The 19,036-nt window shown below is 42.1% G+C and overlaps 1 protein-coding gene across 4 annotated transcripts in view; it reads right to left on the reverse strand.

Moving 5' to 3' along the window:
- Positions 1-19,036, reverse strand: part of ZNF536 (zinc finger protein 536) — a 558,339-nt gene that overhangs the window by 445,560 nt on the left and 93,743 nt on the right. For all 4 annotated transcript variants that reach the window (XM_066584153.1, XM_066584152.1, XM_066584155.1 and 1 more), the window contains exons 2-3: positions 8,760-8,826; positions 3,796-3,872 (exon numbers count right to left, since the gene is read on the reverse strand). The gene's annotated coding sequence lies outside the window, so the exon portion shown is untranslated. The remainder of the gene's footprint in view (positions 1-3,795; positions 3,873-8,759; positions 8,827-19,036) is intronic.

Raw genomic sequence — 19,036 nt, forward strand, 5'->3', positions numbered from 1 at the left:
GTTGGATTGTGCAAAATGGATAATCGTTCAGTATTAACCCGGCCAACGATTGGTTGGCGGACTAGTTCACTTATCATCTGTCGTTGATTTAATGTAGGCGTAACAATCATCGCTCAGTCGTTTGCCAGTCAGTACGTGTAAAAAGCGATTGTTAAGTCATTCCCATTCCCTAGTAGAGCCCTACGCGTAAATGAGCGAATGCCGAAAACCTACGCGTGTAGAATGATGGCATCATTCGCTCGTTCCGAAGACTTCCTGCTCCGTGTAAAAGAATCCTTAGTAATAGTATATTTGTGTTCGAGTCCTTGATAATCCAGATCACTTCAGATAGCGGCGACCGCTTGTACGGGGTTTAATCTGGAGTAGAGTATGAAGTCCCCTTCCATCACCGTCAGGTGTCTGGGTTAATATACCGATCCGTAGCAATGCAGACCTTACTGTTGAGATTACCCCCCTCCGACACTGGCGGCGAGGGCTGGCAATAGTAAATTTCATTACGTCTGAGAAGCATGGGGGTGGGGAGAGCTACAAAACAGTAATCCCGTCTTTCAGCACAAATGTTATAGGAAGCTATGAATTGGGTAGATGTGAATGGGATGTTAGTACATGTTTTACTAAGGTATTATAATGGCAGCCTATTATTAGATCACATTAATCATTACTGTGCCAAAGGCACTGACAGGCTCGCTGAATACGATTGAAAGGGTTGTAATGGATATAAATTACCTATTGTGTGATAAAAGGATTTTTACTAAGAAGGTAAGAATAAAACAGCAAATTCAAGTCTGACTGCTGGAGAAAAAAAAAAACCCAAAAATAAAAGTAAGTCAGACTCAGGGAAATTCTCGTTATTCGGGAGGTAAGCAGTTTTTAAACAAGGTGGCCCATAAGACACATAAATTGTATACTATGCAAAATTAATTTCTTGATGCATAATGCTATCAGGTTGGAGCAGCAGCGGCTTCTATCCAAGGAAGTGATTTTCTAGACGACAAAATCTCTTTAGCACGGTGACATTCTGTGAAGTGACAGCACAAAACGCTCTCCCCGTTTCTGCCACCTACTCTGAAATCGTTCCCGTGCCGGAGAGGGTAGATGCGGCTCCCTCCCCGAGCGCCTTGATGGCAATCGTCTACAGACTCACTCCTTCTACAACAGAAATGTCTCGCCGGTGCCGACGTCTTCCGTTGGACATGTTAACTAGAGGACCCCAAGTAATGAGTCTGCAGATTGCAGCTTAACCTCGTGTCAGGTGCGCCGGAGTTGTCAGACGCAAGAGAGACTTCACTGGCGGACTAGAAAAGGGCTATATATCAGCGTTTCTCAAGGCGCCTGAGCCAAGGATGCCATAGGCGATGACCGTATACATGATCATGGTGCCGGTACCCCCTATAGCCACATAAGCATACGGCAGGTTAAGAAGGTGGTTCAATGGGTGCAAAGCTCCTCTGAGGCCTCATTCACATGAGCCTATTATCGCGCTATTTCGCCGTAATAAAACGTAGCCGAAAATCGTGACCATTCACCCGGGCGATTTGCGGGCACGTGAGAAAAATCGCAACATTAAAACGTCAAAACGGTGAATGATTTCAGTCGCCGATTTTTCACGCTGCGTCAAATGATACATCTTGACCTATCTGTTAATGAGAATCGCTGGAGGCTCACATAGACCCCTATGGGAGATAAAAAAAGGGAGGGGGAGGGAGTTTATCTGCATGCGGCGCTCAGAAAAGAAGACAGCTGGCTCTATTTAAGCAATAATAGTCATTTAGAGGATTTCTGCCGATGGATTCCGCAGCGTAGTTTTTACACGATACGCCCGTGCGAATGGACGGGAAAACGCTATTTAATTTTGGAACTCAATCGCGGCTATTCTTCATTATTGCAATTTTCACCTGAGATGCGTCCCTTACTGGTAGCAAAACACATAGTAATGTCATGGCAAGTGGCTGATATCACTGTGATATGGTGTGATCTGGCCCTGTTGTAGAACGCCGTAGAATGATTCCGTTATTCGGGTTATTGGTGGAGCCCTCCTGTCCCTCTTACTGATGGCAGCCACACTATGTAACGCATTAAAGGGGTTGTGCTAAGTTATAAAGTTATTCCCTAATCACATGGGGTCCGCCACTCGGGATCCCCATCCATCAGCTGATCATCCGCTCGCTGTCAGTCCATTGGGCTGCATGTTGTTATCAATGGTCAGAGGAAGCAGGAGGAAGGAGGGGGGGTGGACACCGGATTCACTCCCATTGAAATGAATTTAAGGTCCGCGCTTCTCTTACATTCCTTCTGGATGCGACAACTTGACCATGAGCGGAGCAGGAAGCAGGGCGACACTCCCTTGGACCCATGTCCGTAAACTACTGATGACCTATCCAGGGTATAGGTCATCACTTTAAAAAGATTGACAACCCCTTTAACCCATTCAAATGAATGGGTTATTTTTCTGCGCAAGTTCTGTTTATCTTGGACTCGAACGGAACCCTTAATTCAAAATGGCCCGCGTGACTACAGCCTTACGAGGACTCGCCTGTTCTCTATGTTTTAGTAATTGCTTGAATTCCCTATAAAATAATTCTGCAGCACATTTTCTTAGAACTCTATATTGTACCGTTCCTCTATTACTCCTCCTGGAATTCTACATTATACTGTTCCTCTATTATACCTCCTGGAAATACATGATTACATTAAGAAATGGGTGTTACCATTCTCCTTATCAATGGGGTGTGCCTCTACACTCTAAAGCCCCACTTACAGGCAAAGATTATCGCTCAAACCTCGTTCAAACGATGGCATATGAGCGATAATCGTGGCGCCATTGTTCACTCATCAGCTAAACGATGATTTTAAGGTGAGCTTAAAATCCATCGTTCAGCCGGAGAGAGATAATAGGGACCGCACACTGTGTTCTGCACGGGAGTCGGAGATTACAATGTATTATATGGACAGCTTGTGCGAGAACAATGGAGCTGTGTACAGAGCTCAGACCACATGCTGTGCTCAGCAAACAGCTCCCGGAGGCCCTTTTACACGTAAATGAAGCTGATAAACGATCTCTAAAACTGTCAAACTTTCAATCATTTGAAAGATTGTCTTTGCATGTAAATGGGCCTTTACACTCAGTGTATATCAGAGTGGACGGGCACATAGGTATTAAACGGCCAATGGGAGAGCCTGCAGCTCGGCACATTGAATAGATAGACAACACTTCATTGATGTCAATGCTGAATAAATCTTGGGGGTTTCGAGAGTGAAATGATTGACATCTTAGAAGATATAGACTTGATTTAGGATTTCGGGACATGACTAAACTACTGTAAGAGCCCTCTGGGGGGGTTCTAAAACATCGCTATATCCAGTGTCGCCATCTACTATGATTGTACGACATTGGCCGCACTCATGTTATAAATGGCTACTCGACACAGAAAAATCAAGGCATCTTAAGACGGATAACAAAGACAATGTGAGAGCAGAGACCTGGATGACCCCCATCTAGACGACTCAATGAGAAGAGAGATGAATGGACTGAGCGGCGGTGCTGACGGAGGACTACGGGATGCCACCACGAGAAGGATATTCGAAGCGCTAACGTGTTGACAGGTGAGTGAGTGATATGCCGGGGAAAGGAAGACACAAGGAGGGAAGACTTAAAAGAGATTAGCCCGGAAATAAAGAATCAGCAGAATAGCGCTGACTACTCTGATCAGTGACAGTGAAGTGACGGAACAGTTGTCATACGGACATCGGGATGAGATAACACCACTGAATAGAGCAGCAGATACTTAGACTTACCCGGTCTGTAGACTCAAACATTCAGATCTGTCTGTATGGTGAACCGCTGGATGCAGAGACGGCGTGGATAGTCATTACTGGAGGAGAGATGGAGAGAGGCGCTGGTTTATTAGCAGTTGTCCATTAGTGATGTTCCTGTCCGGTAGTGTCAGTCTCCTCACCCAAATTATGTGCATCGATTAAAGAGCAACTATTAAAGAAATTCTTCATCCTCCACCCAAAAATCTGTCTAGATTGTAGCAGAAAATAATAGATACAGGGGAGGAGGGGGAAGAGGGGGATGCAGCTGCAGCAAAACCTCTTCCTAAAGGTCTCTTTACTCGGGGCAACTGTCAGGCGTTCAAATGAATGGAGGCAGATCGTTCCAGATGCCCCCCTCCATTCACTCAAACATCGAGTGGCACCTGTTTACATGGCCGATAGTCACTTGAGAGGGACCTTGTGTGGCGCAGAGTGTTAAGGCAGCAGTATGCAGTCCTAAGCTCTCGCTCATGACCTGAAGGTTGCAGGTTTAATCGCCACCTGGTTCAGGTAGCCAGCTCAAGGTCGACTCAGCCTTCCATCTTTCCGAGATCGGTAAAATGAGTACCTAGCTTGCTTGGGGGGTAAAGATGACTGGGGAAGGTAATGGCAAACCACCCCGCAAGAACAGTCTGCCTAGAAAATGTCACAATGTGACCTCACCCTAGGAGTCAGTCATGACTTGGTGCTTGTACCAGGGGACTTTACCTTTTACCAAACAACTCCGACAGGTGAGTGATTTGTCACCTAGTGCCCTGTGTGTAGATGGGTAGATTATTACACAAATTTAGTTTAAAGTAAGAATTACGGGAATAGTTGCTCCGTGTAAAGTACCCTTTGGATCTATATGATGCTTATGCTGTGAGAGGGGGGGAGGAGGTGATACTACAGTATCTTTGCCTCATGCCTTATGCAGCTGCATGAGAAGCGAGGGGGAGTGATAGGAAGGAGACATCCGATTAACTCAGAGCACATACGACAGCTCTGACATCACTCCAGGATAAAGGAAAGGGAAGAACGGACCCCAAATATACAGGCAATATTCATGTATGTAGAGCTACTGGGAAGTCCTAGAGGAGTTACATTTAGATACATTTTATGGATATATCTGCTCTATTCACCTCCAAAGCTCTGGTCAGGATTCTGCTCATTTTCTGATATCTGTAAGCAATGCATCATGGGAGCTAAGATAAGAGTGACACGGGGATCCGCTCATGTCAAACAGCAATTTAGCGTTACCCTTCTGTCAGTTCCCTAGTCTATCAGCAGAATTTTGAAAACAGCTCTGGATGTGAATGGAGAGAACTCTGCTATTTTCCCCCAGTGTCTCTTGAATAGGGGGAGGGGTCTTTTAAAGGGAACATACCACCTGGATTTGTTTTATTAATTAACACCAAATAGGGAAATATTTAATTTTTGAAATCTGTTTTTATTGTCAGATTGCAATTTTTTGATTCCATGGTTTGTACAAGACTTTGGGGGCGGCCAACTTGTCTGAGCTGCAGTTTACAGCAGCCTTAGAAATCAATAGGTCCCTTCCTGCCCAATATGTCTATGATAGAGAGTGTTGTAAGCATGCGCTGTGAGTTGTGCAGGGAGAGGGAGGAGGTGAGCCATGACATCACCTATTGTGAAAGTTGGATCCTGTTATCTAAATATAGGTTTTCCTCTGATTGTAATCCTGTTTATGATGATAAGGAGATGACTGCTGGGAAAAGTTATCTACAGAACAGGAAGTGTCTATTATTAAGCTTAGTGGTTGGTATGCAGGGAGAAGGAGGAGGTAAGCTGTGACATCATATATTGTTAATGGTAGATCCTGTATTATGTATGTATAGGTGGCTGCATTTATTGTAATCTTGCTAATCATGATAATCAGATGCCTGCTGGGAAGTTTCCTCTACGGAACAGGAAGTGTCAGACTATTATTAGGCCTAGTGGTCAGTGTGAGAACTGCAGAATTTTAAGATTTTTGTAAATATCAATTGTGACTTTGAAAATAAAAAAAATCACCAGTAATTCTTAAAAAATATATTTAATTTAAGAACTTAATTTAAACATGAGATCATTTCTGATGACACATTCCCTTTAAATCAAAGGGAAAGGGAGCAGAAAGGGATTCGTTTCATGCAGCAGTCTCTCATTCGGATGATTTATACGCAAGGTTGACATAACTAGAGGATTGGGATCTCACCTTCCAGGATCTGCCATTTAGAACAGGCAATAAATATGAAAATGTGCACCGAATTATCGCAACCTCCATATTATATCATTGGTTTTCCCAAGTATCTAATGGCTGTGCTTTTCAACCATGCCCTTATATCATCACGCCAATAACTCTGTACTTTGCAAAGCAGTGAGCTCTAGTACTAGAATATAAATCAGTGTTACAGTATAGGAACATTGCTGGAAACACAGAATAAACCAGAAATGTGACAATATACAGGAAAATGACAGGAACTTATCAACATGGCGAAAACAGCCACTTTTCTATTACATCCAATAATCTGTGACCTATTGGTTCTGGATTAAAGGACTCTTAATACATTTATCCACACATATGCAAAACAAAAATGAGTTAAAGGGGTTAGGATAGACCATCAATAGTAGATCACCCGGGGTCTGCCACCTGGGACCATCACCAATAAGCAGTTTGCCAGGGCGGTGCGCTTGTGCCCTAAACGAATTCTTACAGGACCGCTCCTGGCCACCGCAGTGAGAACGGAGCTTTCTGCTTCCTGCATAAATAAGCTCAGCATTAGCACACCGACCAAGAGATCAGCTGATCCGATGTGGTCCTGGGCTGGGGACCCTTGACAATCTACTATTCATGTACTATCCTGAGGATCGGCCATCAATGATTTACAACCCGTTAAAGCTGATTAGAGACCACAACTCCCAGCATGCCCCAATAGCCTGCAGTGGTCATGGCATCCTGGAAGTTGTCGCTTTGCATCAGCTGGAGAGCCACTGATGAGAGACTGAATATGTAGGAAACAAGACATTATCATTGACATCGATCCCCACAATGTCACAAAGTTGGGGGACAGAGGCTTAAAAATAATCATTTTATTTGCTTATGAGGTATGTAAACTTTTGCAATAATTTTTTTCTTGTACCAATGTATCTAAAATGAAAAATCCAAAGAACAGGGGACCCATGTCCTCCTGTTCTCTTCATTGTAGGGTCGTTCTCCCACCTGCAGTGATGTCAGATTGAATGGAGTAATGGCCATTTATGCGTAGCTCTGGTTCTATCAGTGCCATCAAAATGCTTTGTGCCATTTTAAAGCATGTTGATAGCGTTGCTAGAACCAGAGATACAGCCGTTTGAAGTGGGGTCGGGAATACAGAATTTACAGCTGTCAGGTTTCAGTCAGTGTGTGCAGAAGAGAGGGGAAGGGAGAGGGAAGACCAGCAGCAGCAGAGGAGATCTGCGATTCTTCTGCATATCTCCTTGTCCCAGGGGAGGGTTGACATGGACTTTTCTTCATGTTACTCCCCTCATCAACCAGTGAGCATATTTGCTCTCTGACTGTCACATGTGGGGTCTTTTTTTCCAGAAGAGAATCGACACGATAAAGACTTGTTCATCTAATCACTTCTCTACACTGTTTAACCCTGCGGATGCTGCAGTCATTGCTGAAGTGTTTCTATTACGCAAAAGAAATAAAGCATAACAAAAAATGTGGTGTTGTCATAATCATAACGACCGCTAGCAGAAAGGTAACATAATATTTATACCACACGGCGAACGCCAGAAAAATAAACCCCAAAAAACAATGATAAAATAGCTTTTTTCCACTGCTCCACAGCAAAAAAAATTAATAACAGTTATTCAATACGTTATATGTATCTGAAATTAGTTACTATACTAACTAGACTCGTCCTGCAAACTACAAGGTGTCATACCAGTGTGTATATATGTGTTTTATTTAACAGCTGTTAATAAAGTTAACTGCTCAAAAAACACAACTGCCTCCAGATGATGTTGTCATGTTGTTGTAAATAAAGTCAACTGAAAGAGAAAAACACCAAAAAGAGGAGAAGAATATAAGAGCTGCTTCTCCGAGGACAGACATGGTGACGCTGCAGGTAGTGATACTGTGAGTTCTGCTGCTCAGTGATCTACTTTTCACCTATTACATACCTGATCAGTGTGAGCTAAACACGAGGGGTCACAAGACTGACAGCCATTACTACGGACAGACCTGTCCATGGGCTATACCATTCTACTGTGCAGATAGGGGCCGCTCCACTGGTATAAGAAAGAGATATGGGCAGAATTTTAAATACATGTATATTAAAAAATGGTAGGATTTCCTTTTCTGTAACAAAATAAATAAAAACTGTAAAAAGCAGTAGAGGGTAGACAACCCCCTTAAGGCTAAAATTAGTTGTGTCACGAAGGGGTTAAAAATGCACTTCTTAAGGCAACTCAGTTCTGCGCTAAATATGACACATAAATTCAAAATTTACAACAAAAATTTTACATTTTTGGGAGAGTTTTTCCAATTTTAACTTGACTGATGGGGAGTTAAATCTTCTCACTACATAAGTCCACAGTGAGGAGGACAGGGGAATACAGGACCCGTGTTCTTGGGATCAGTGGGGGTCTCAGCGGTTAGCCCCCCACTGATCAGTCTTTTATCATGTCTTGTTTGGAGAGGAGATAAAAGTTCATTTTAATACAACTTTTAATGTACTTTTAAAGTCTCTTCATTTTAGATGCAGTGAAGCAAGAAAAGTATTATGGTTGCAAAAATGTACACACCCATCCTAAGATCATTCAGACTGAAGGGGGGGGGGGGGTATGGAAAATATAAAAACGGGACCTAAAAATATAATGATATAACCGAAAGATGCGCTGGAAGAGCAGGAAGAACAGATGATGGCACACATGTAGATATGTGACAGTATCCCGCACAGACACGGGGGACCCACCTGTAGGTCTTGCACTTGGAGGTCAGTTGAGTGTTTGATGGAGGTATATACAGGACTGGAGCCCCTTCTGTAAAAGAAGAGGAGACGAGGGTTATTATAAGGTACAGCCGTTGTATATAATGCGCCTAGCATGAATGCTATACAGTATGTGATACAACAGTTTCATAGCTATCCTACAGTAGGTATCCATCTCACATCTATTTGCCTACAGTTGCAAGAAAAACAAGTGAACCCGTTGGAATTCCCTGGATTTCTGGATTGATGACAAATACAATGTGGTCTGATTGTATCTAAGTCACAATTATACACAAACACGGTGTAACTAATAGCACACAAATCGTTGTACCGTTCAGGTCTGTTATTGAGCACATTGAGTAATCGCCCACAGTACAAGGAGAAAGAGTAACTGAACTCTAGTGTTAATTACTTCTGCAAAAGCTAATTGGTAAAAGGTGTTTCTAATAAGGGGATGAGATTAGCAGTGTGTCACATGTGCTTTGCCCATGAAATAAAGGCACACAAAGTCTAGTTATTGACACACCTGTTCTTCTCAAGAAGGACTGGTTAGTGTGAACCGTGCCTCGATGTAAGCAAATTTCAGAAGATATGTTATACAGAAGAACAAAGCTGGAAGAGGCTACAAATGCTAAAGACCTAGATGTATATCAGTCCATAGATATATATAACTGCAAATGGGGGAAATTCAGAACTGCTCCACTCTCCCAAGGAACAGGTATCCTGTTAAGAGAATTCCAGAAGCACAAGAAGCAATCCTGAAAGAGGTGAGAATGAACCCAAGAGGAACAACAAAAGACCTTTAGAAGACCCTACAAACTGCAGAACCCTTTGTTCATGTGTCCACTATTAGAGAATGGTGTTTGTGGAAGGACAACACAAAAGAAAACACTGGTGTCCAAAAAACCATCATGACCCATCTTACATTTTCTGGGAGACCACCTGAATACTTCTGGTAAAAGGTTCCATGGATGGATGAGCACATCCATCCACTTTTTAGCACATATGCACAATGCTATATAACACTGCACACAGACACCAAACCCTCATTCCAACTATGAAGAATGGTGGAGGGGGCAACATGGTTTGTGACTCTTTCGCTCCTCAGGGTCTGAACGTCTTGTGATCATTGAGGGAACAGTGAATTCTAAGGTCATAGAATCCTAGACTGGTAGGGTTGGAAGGGACCTCCAGGGTCATCGGGTCTAACCCCCTGCTCAGTGCAGGATTCACTAAATCATCTCAGACAGATATTTGTCCAGCCTTTGTTTGAACACTTCCATTGAAGAAGAACTCACCACCTCCCATGGTAACCGGTAGCCTAAGGTGGATCAGAACATTTTACAGTAGCAGTCCAGGACCTCAAGCTGAAGTGATGCTGGGTGGTACAACAAGACAATGACCCAAAGTGCACAAGTAAATTATCTCAAGAGTGGTGGAAAAGAAGATTTAGAATGGTCAAGTCAGAGACCTGGCCCTAACCCCATGGAGATGCAGTGGCATGATGTGAAGAAGGTTGTGTACACAAGGCATCTCAGAAATATTGATGAACTGAAACACATTTGCAAGATGGAGTGGTCCAAACTTCCTCTTGACTTTGTGTAAATCTTTTTTACAACTCCATGAAATCTATGGTTGAGGTGATTCCTCCTAAAAACGATCTGGAAGTTATGAACTTCATGGGTTCACTTACTTTTTTCCCGGCATCGTGGATGTTTCTCAACGTACTCAATAAAATACATGTATGCCACAACTGTCTCTGTGTCATTAGTGACATTGTGTTTGTCTTTAAATGTGGCTTTGATAACAATCAGACCACATTTATTAATCATCAGTGCAGAAATCCAGGAGACGCCAAAGGGTTCACTTACTTTTTCTTGCAACTATAGTACATTTATATTGTCAATACATTGCACAGTGCAAAGAAAATATCTATTCACATTGGTCCTCACAGCCAAAGGTAAAATGGGAAGGGAAATGGATAAGCGGACGAATTTTTTTCTGTCAATGACATGAATTAGGAGGCACCACAGTAATGAGCCTTGGACGTCACTGCCAGGTATGCGGTCTCTAAAGAGTCTCACCTGTGTCATCAGTCATAGACTAAAGCCCAGATTACAATCTTGTTCTAGAACAATCTCTCCTATTTGATCCATCTCATAGCTGCAACAACACATGAGCGATGAACCCTGCTCCTCAAGCACGGCGGATCAACGTCTTAAGAAGCACCAGACACCTAAGTGAACATTTTCTACAGAGGTACATGCTGGTCTGACTCGCTACTAAATAAGACATAAAGGCCCATCAGCCGCGGCTCCGGGTGACCTCCAGTTCTTCTCCTCTGGCCCCGTCTGGTGTGGTCAGGACGGATATTCTATTCTTCATTAGATGTAACTAGCTCTTGAAGCTATTTTAATTGACTTATAAAACATTCATAAAAGATCCATCGTTTCTCAGCATCTTCTGTATCTGCTGGATATTGCTATTTATATACCAAGGATTATTCAGGTCTTCAACAATTAGTCAATCATCAGCAGGGGCGGAATATCCGCAGATCCAAAGATCTAAACTTCTAAGACACATATGTAATATGTCCATCCATCTTTATATCAGTCCATGATCTATGTATCTTTATATCTATTTACTTCCTATCTATATAGTTCTCCATCATAAACCATCCTCATATTTACAGTATATTCACCTATCTACCCATCTGTGTAATCATCTGTCAAATATCAAATCTATCTATCCATCTCATATCTATGTAATATCTACAGTAGCTGATATATATCTATTTTTATCTCATAATCCATGCTCAATAGGTGATTGATATATATTTGCATGTCATATCCATCCATCCAATATCTGTCTTTCTTATATCTATCCATCCATCCATTCAGTACCCATTCATCTACCTGCCCATCTGTCTCATATTCTCATATCCTCATTAATGTGGCAGGAGGAATATGGAAATGATTTATGAAATTTCTACACTTTGTACGAGTTGGAGGGATCCGGAGACAGGACACAGGTAGGGAGAACACAGAGGAGACAGAGAGAGATGGAAGGGTGGAGACATAGGAAACATGTGAAATAAATGGATAAACAGATATAAGAGAGAGAGATATGAGAGACAGACAGGGAAAAAATACTAGGAGAGTGTAAAAGGAAGATAAGAGAGAGATATTAGATTATCTCCTATCTATCTATCTCATATCTATCCATCCATCTATCCATCTATCTCATATCTATCCATCCATCCATCTATCCATCTATCTCATATCTATCCATCCATCCATCTATCCATCTATCTCATATCTATCCATCCATCCATCCATCCATCTATCTCATATCTATCCATCCATCCATCCATCTATCCATCTATCTCATATCTATCCATCCATCCATCTATCCATCTATCTCATATCTATCCATCCATCTATCTCATATCTATCATATTCTTTCTCATATCTATCCATCCATCTGTCTATTGCCTATCCTTTTATCTGGCACCCAACTATCTATCTATCTATCTCATATCTATCTATCTCATATCTATCTATCTCATATCTATCTATCTCATATCTATCTATCTATCTATCTCATATCCCCTATCTATCAATCATATCCTTTCTCATATCTATCCATCCACCTTTCTATCGCCCATCCTTTGATCTGGCACCCATCTATCTATCTGGTATCTAATACCTCTACCTCTAGTATCTCTCTATCCAGTACCCATTCATCCATCGTCAGTCTGTCTATCTCTTATAACCCAATCATATCTATAAATATCCATCCATCTGTATTACTCATCATTTTGATTCATTTTTCTGGACATCTGCATAAGAACTGGGGGAAATATTAAAGAGATGACGGCAGATTAATGAACTATGTGCAAATATTCTGCACAAATTATGACAACCATCATGCTACGGGCGGCACAGGTTGTGACTCCAACGCCTGGGAGCCATTGTAATTACAAGCCTCCGTGCTAACGATAGAGAGAATCCATTTTCTAACCCAAAATCAAGAGTGAAACACTATAGCAATCACCGGCTACAAAGACTGTGAACCCTTCTCCGCTGTCTGATTATGCAAAACTAAATAGACCTAAATAGACCCCAGCCTTCTGCAAATTATGTACAGTGTTCACTAAATTATGATGAAGCCTGTAATTTCACAGCAATGAGGAGGTTATTAATCCTCATCCGTGTGGACAATGATGTGAGGAATTCACTAGATTGTACAATTGGATCCATTAAAAAAAAGAAAAAAAATCCACTTCTATTGATCAAGAAATATGCAGGTCTTGTGGCGGCCGCAGCCAATTGACACAATTATAAGAATTCTTGTCCCGATGCATAATATAAAAAAAAAATGCACACAAAAATCCCATGATGCCTTGCAGGATGCGCTCCGGTAGGGGACCGGTTCAGAATTGCCGGTTAATGGTTTGGTGCAGGGACAAATCTTCTCTGGGCTGCGAGAGACACTTCTGCCTTTTGTCTCATCTGATCACTTGCTAAGAAATACCCAGATGGGCACTTCATGCCCAGTCATGCTAATTTGCAGATTCTTAAAGTACCATGTTAAATAACTCAATCCCCTAATTATGACAGCATGCTACTTTGGTTATGGGTCTCAGATCACTCACTACTAGTTCAACTTGGCCTTGGAATAAAACCACGGCTAAGTGTAAGTTTTTTATGGAATGTCAAGGACTCGTATCCTGTTACCAATGTGGTGTATTTTATGCCACCCTAAGCTGATATTCTGCAGTTACTTATACCTAACTGCCGAGGATAGAGGAGACACCACTCTGAAAAGTCCAAATACTTAGAAGCATCTGGTTGACATAACAAATGACCTAGATGTGGCCTCCTAGTGGTATCTTATATGGCCCCCACTAGTAGTTTCTATTCTCCACGCATCTTATATAGCCTGGGGTCAGAAATGCTATCTTTTCTCCTTAGGGAGAGCACCTAGGCGGTGAGTGAGGAGACTCAAATGGCCATGCACACTCCTCAGGGTAATATGCAAATAAGGGAGATGGAGTGAAACCTCCACAGAGCCTTCCAATAGGTGGCACTGTGGAGGTTTCATTCCATCTCCCTTATTTTCTTATATGGCCCCCACTAGAAGTTTCTATTCTCCACTGCTCAAGTACTAACTTGAAGAGTCCTATATACATGGTCCTCCCAGACAATAATCTAGACCAGGCAATAGTGGTCACCCAGTTTCCAAAATCAAAAGTGGCAGTCAAGCTTTCAAAGTTGTCTGAATGACAAATCTGTGGGGTTGTTGATGATCCTTCAAGCCTTCTGTCAAAAATCAGCAACCCCAATTCCCAAAAAGTTGGGACGTTGTGTAAACTGTAAATAAATGTAAAGAAAAGCACGGTATGCAGTGATTTAGAAATCTCATCTAACCATATATTATTCACAACAGAACATAGAATATATATATATGTTTTTTGGTTTTTTTTGCAGGGTGCCGCAAAATAAATTTTTTTTGACAAGGTGTGCAGCAAGTTGAAAAGGTTGAGAACCACTACCATAGGCAGTAATGCATCCTCATACCATCAGAGATGCCGGCTTTTGAACTGTGGATGATCCCTCTTACTTTTGAGTCCATATGATGCAGTTTTTCCCAGATTGGTGACCTCTGACCATCTTTGCTTGAGAGACTCGGCCTCTTTAACATGTTCTTTTCATACACAGTCATGTGACTTAGTAGAAAATTGACCCTCCAGCTGTGTTTCATTAGTACTACTTACTTGTCCCAACTTTTGTGAGATGTGTTGCTGCCATCAATTTCTAAATTAGTTAAGTTAAATAAAATGGAACAATGTCTCCCCCCCCCCCTCCGATATGTTCTATTGTCAATAACATGGTTAGATGAGATTTCCTAATCAGTGCATTCTTTTTTTCCTTAACATTTATTTACATTTCACACAGCGTCCCAATTTCTTTGGAACTGGGGTTGTACTACAGCAGGATTTCCTGACATACAGTATTCTACCAAAAGTATATTCACACCCCTATCAATAGAATAGGTCATTTTTAGCATGTCACATGTCATAAACCATGCTAAATAAGATGGAGACCTTTGGAGGAGTCAACTATAGTTTTTGCCAGGGACTGTAAGCTGCTGGACATACGGGTTATGCCGCTGTACACAAGCCGTCCATCACAAAGCACTATGCATCGGCCCGTCTACAAGGGTGCAAAGAACATTCTATGGAGTGATAAATCATATCAGATGGACATACGTGGGTGTGGAGGATTCTGGGAAACACCGCCTGCCAACCGTTATGTGTGACAGAGGTTCCGTTATGGTCTGGGGATACTTTACATGGCATGGTCTTAGATCATTGTTTGTAATATCCAGAACCATGACCACGAAGGTGACCCTGACATTCTAGACAATAATGTGTTGCCGACAATGTGGTAATACTCTGGGAATGGTCGGCCATACTTACAACAAGACGACGCACCTTGTCACACATCCAACACTGTTTTACGTTGGTTTGAGGATATGGATGTTCCACGATTGGACTGGCTGCGCAGAGTCCCGACCTGAACCTACTGAACATCTTTTGGATGAACTGGAATGCTGGTTCAGAAAATGTGAACATCTTTGAGAGAACTTGCCAGACATTTACAAGATGAATGTAGGGAAATGCCAGCTGAAGCGTATCAGATGGTAACAGAAAGTATGCCACGGAGAGTTTCTAATGTCATTAGGACTAAAAGAGGCCCCATATGCTTCATAGGCATGCATTGCTCATAGGTGTCCATAAAAAAATGTATACCACGCAATGTATTTCTCTTGTGAGATGCCTTTGCATAGGAAAGTATAGTTGAACACACTTTTCTATGCAGTGCATTAAAAAAGGTATACCAACCTGTACCAGTTTGAAGAATCCCAGAAAGACATTCCATTGCTCTTTATGTTGTGTACGGAGGACTATGGCTATGTATGTACAGCTTTACTACTACTGTTTGATTTCATAACCAAGAATATGTGACATTCGAGAGTCAAGAAGCTGACCGACAAGTCTCTTTTTCTCGATCCCCAACCCCCAAGGGTCACTGTATACACATTCTTGGCCCTTCAAGCACTATTGTGAAATTTGCTTAATAAGCTGGAGCCCTCCTGGCCAGTTTGAATACGCCAAGTGGGTTCTTCTGTCTGCAGAGTCTAAGGACAGGACAAGGAGAGAGGGGCCACTATTGATGCATTCAATTACTTGGCATATCAGTTTGCAGGTCTTGACAAAAATTTCAGTCCCACCTTCCAAGGGTCAGTAGTTGAATATGGCTGTAGATGCCCTAGCGTTATAAGGTATGCCTAGTAATTAATTTGAGCAATCAAACACAAAATAACAGATTAGCACAGTAACAATTTTGACATCCAGAAAACATTAGTCTGGAATTAAAGCTAACCAGGCATTGGTCAAAAATAGTCTCAACACCAGACTAGCGGCAATGTTCACCAGAAACATATACTACAAGGCATTTGGAGAGGCTGCTCAGGTTCTGGAGGCACCATTGGATGACCTGGGTAAACTTTCACCATCCAGTTAATGCGTTAATCCAGTTGTCATCGGCCTTGAGTGTCCTCGTAACGAAGTCATCTTGAGGGAATGTCTCGAGCCGATGAAATACTGTAAATGTCTCTCGTGAACTTGACAGCTCCCAGTTGTGATTTTTGCCCGATTCACTTTGGAAATCTCCCAAATTAATCTGGGCTGAATTAATTAAATGTTTTATATCCGTTAATTAATTGGGCTGAGGGTGACTCAACACAAACCGATGGGGTTCAAGTTTAAATGGAGGCAATGATGAATGTACAGTATACAGTAGAGCCAATAGACCTCTAAGAACGTGTCTATAGGATCCAATCTTATGGTGTTTGAATGCTTATCTGCACTGGTGTGGTCTTCTATACCATCTGCATCGCCTTCCTGAAAGGGAACCCTGACCTAATAGTGGGTCCAACTGCACCCACTAAGTGACATTTATAATCAGGACCGGCACTGGATGTATGCAAACTCTTAGACAACAGGGTTACAGTGACCTCCGCAAAGTCTACCATCAGCCTGACTAATATATGGCATATGTCCTCCTTTCTCTATGGACCTTTCCAGCCCACAGGGCCCTAATTTCTACACAGGCCGACTTAGTGATGCTGGTCCTTTCTACTGCGCCCAGGATCTGAGCGCATAAAATTGCTTGCCACATAAGAAGGCAATTGCTCCCTTTCAGGTTTTTAATATAGCATATTGGCGCCTCCAATAGGCTTTAGGGGTATCTACTGCACCCATCAGTGATAGGGCTTCTATAGGATACCCAAAGTTGTCCTATATTAGTGAGGTATTCTCCAGTTTTTCATCCATTACAATGCCTGTATGCAACTTTTTGGATATATTAAATCTTTCACAACAGAAATACACCAACATGGGGTAGGTTGAGACAGCAGCGTGGTATAAGGGTTAACACTGTTGCTTTGCAGTGCTTGGGTCCTGGGTTAAAAATCTAACCAAGAGTAACATCTGCATGGAGTTTGCATGTTCTCCCCTAGTTTGTTGCCTTGCAGTTCTGGGGTCCTGGGTTCAAATCCGACTAAGGATAACAACTACATGGAGTTTGTATGTTCTACACTAGTTGGTTGCCTTGCAGTGCTGTGGTCCTGGGTTCAAGGGTAACATCTACATGGAGTTTGTATATTCTGCACTAGTTTACTGCCTTGCAGGGCTGTGGTCCTGGGTTCAAATCCCACAAAGGATAACATCTACATGGAGTTTGTATATTCTGCACTAGTTTACTGCCTTGCAGTGCTGGGGTCCTGGGTTCAAATCCCACAAAGGATAACATCTACATGGAGTTTGTATATTCCGCACTAGTTTACTGCCTTGCAGTGCTGGAGTCCTGGGTTCAAATCCCACTAAGGATAACATCTACATGGAGTTTGTATATTCTGCACTAGTTTACTGCCTTGCAGGGCTGTGGTCCTGGGTTCAAATCCAACTAAGGATAACATCTACATGGAGTTTGTATATTCTGCACTAGTTTACTGCCTTGCAGTGCTGGAGTCCTGGGTTCAAATCCCACTAAGGATAACATCTACATGGAGTTTGTATATTCTGCACTAGTTTACTGCCTTGCAGGGCTGTGGTCCTGGGTTCAAATCCAACTAAGGATAACATCTACATGGAGTTTGTATATTCTGCACTAGTTTACTGCCTTGCAGTGCTGTGGTCCTGGGTTCAAATCCCACTAAGGATAACATCTACATGGAGTTTGTATATTCTGCACTAGTTTACTACCTTGCAGTGCTGTAGTCCTGGGTTCAAATCCCACTAAGGATAACATCTACATGGAGTTTGTATATTCAGCACTAGTTTACTGCCTTGCAGTGCTGGGGTCCTGGGTTCAAATCTGAACATCTGCATGCACTTTATATGTTCTGCGCTAGTTTGTTGCCTTGCAGTGCTGGGGCCCTGGGTTTAAGGGTAACATCTACATGGAGTTTTTTGTTCTCGCTACTGTAGTTTACATGGCCTTCCTCCACTGCCAACATGACATACCATTGAATAGAATGTAATAGGTTACTAAGACATGAGGTATTCTGTGCCTCTTATCTCAGCAATGCTATTAATGGCTACTGTGCTTGTAGGTTGCTGATTGGTGCTACATACTGTATACAAAAAAAATCTCTTTTTTTGCCCGCCAGGTAAGGAAAAAAAAGGCCCAGCATGGGGGGGCGGTAGCCATCAGGACTGCGTTACTGTATCTTTAATAAGCCAATCCTTGTGCACATTAACAGTGTTGAAAATTCAATTGCAAAACTCTTTGTCTGTTGTCTGCTTACTCTAAAGATGGTCTTTCTTAAACAACAGAGCACCAAGGAGTCGTTAGGGCTCTCTCTTCATTACTTCAAAAAACCAATCATTAGACACCAGAGTATATACGTAATTAGAAAATCACTTCCTTTGCAATCCAAGCTAAGTAGTTTACATACTGTAATTACAGGGACAAAATCAATTTTTAATCATTTCACTGATTGGGCTCATCAGCACTGTGGGAACGTTGTAACCTGCTTGTTGTGCATAAGCAACATCTGGGCTAAAACAATTACCCTTTGTTTGCTACAATATTCCTTAAATCTTTTTTTTTTTTTATGACGGAATAAAAAAAAAATTACAAAAATTTTTTTCTATAAAAGGGTAAAAATATGGCACATATTCGTCCTTG

This window comes from Eleutherodactylus coqui, chromosome 11 (assembly GCF_035609145.1).
Source record: "Eleutherodactylus coqui strain aEleCoq1 chromosome 11, aEleCoq1.hap1, whole genome shotgun sequence".
Taxonomy (NCBI): Eukaryota; Metazoa; Chordata; class Amphibia; order Anura; family Eleutherodactylidae; genus Eleutherodactylus; species Eleutherodactylus coqui.